General features: G+C 42.1%; 1 protein-coding gene across 1 annotated transcript in view; it reads right to left on the minus strand.

The window, feature by feature from the left end:
- LOC101857304 (transcription initiation factor TFIID subunit 1) overlaps positions 1-1,317 on the minus strand; it is a gene marked incomplete at its 5' end in the record, with an annotated part of 61,244 nt that overhangs the window by 5,576 nt on the left and 54,351 nt on the right.

Consider the following 1,317-nt stretch of genomic DNA (forward strand, 5'->3'; position numbering starts at 1 on the left):
TCTTTTGTTCTTAACAGCGGCCGTTTCTAAAACGTAGGTGTATTTCTGTGTGCAAATAGTCAATGATGCGTGTCAAAGAGTCCATACTATACATCATAGTAAGTGTAAAATGCTTTGCCAGTTTGTCTCATAAAACGATAACGGTGCGGGGGTGGCAAAACAAGATCAACGCAACCTGGGCAGTAAGGTGGTTCCAGTGATGTGATATTAGAACATTATGTTTTTCGGAATGAGTTGCTAATTTCTTTTCCGTATCAGGGGGGTGGGGGGGGAGTAGCACTATTGATAACAGATGCCAGTTACTCTTTAGAACAGCCTGCTTCTCAGCTCTTATGAGTGCGTTGGTGTGTGTGTGTGTGTGTGTGTGTGTGTGTGTGTGTGTGAAGCGTGCTGACAAGTTACTTCTGGATTTGAGCCCTATAGCATTAGATACATCTGGCTGATAGATCTAGATCTAGATGAAGTGTTACAATGTACAGCTATGAAGTAAGAAAAGGAATGTTCTACTTAAAGACTCCCATCAACTGAAAATCTACAAATTTGACTCCAGTGTCGATTTTTGGCCAATTCTACATTTGTGAATTGCGAAAAGTAATTCATTTTGTCAGTACGCTTTACATATATTATATATATCATACATATAATACATATATAAGTGGACTTGGGAGGCTTTGTGCGCAAACTCCTCCCTTATTACCTAACCACCCACACCTTGAAACTTTCCAGGCGTCCAAAGCACCCATGTGGCTAGGACCTAACTTTAAACAATCCACGCAAACTGCTTTCCCCGATATTTCCTAAATGCTTTGTTTCGTCCACACAGGGTTCTAATCTTGGGAACGTTCGTCTTCTAAGACGCCATTGTAAGCAAGCGAAGTTTTCGTTCACTAGCCGTGCGCACGGTTTCCGTACCTATGAAATTATGGAGCGTACAAAAACGGAAGCGGAAAAGAGAATCAATCTTTACATCTAAATCTAGATCTGTTTTATATTTGGCTACTTGGAAACACATGGGCCACTTTTCTCTCAAGATGTATTGCTCCATTCCAGTAGAATGTAAACATAGTAGGCCAATGACTTTCAGTTGATGTTAATGCACCGATCATTCCTCTCATGGAAAGGGGGCCCAGCTAGTATATAATATTATATATGTAATATCTGCTCCCCAGGTTCGGAGTGGGGTGAACAAGGCTACATGCGGATTGTCAAAGGAAAGAACATGTGTGGGATCGCCTCCATTACTTTCTACCCCATCAACAGCAGTTGAGCTGATGGTCATTGGGGGGTCATTAGAGATGTGTGTGTGTGCGGCAGGGG

This window comes from Aplysia californica, unplaced genomic scaffold (assembly GCF_000002075.1).
Source record: "Aplysia californica isolate F4 #8 unplaced genomic scaffold, AplCal3.0 scaffold01332, whole genome shotgun sequence".
Lineage (NCBI taxonomy): Eukaryota > Metazoa > Mollusca > Gastropoda > Aplysiida > Aplysiidae > Aplysia > Aplysia californica.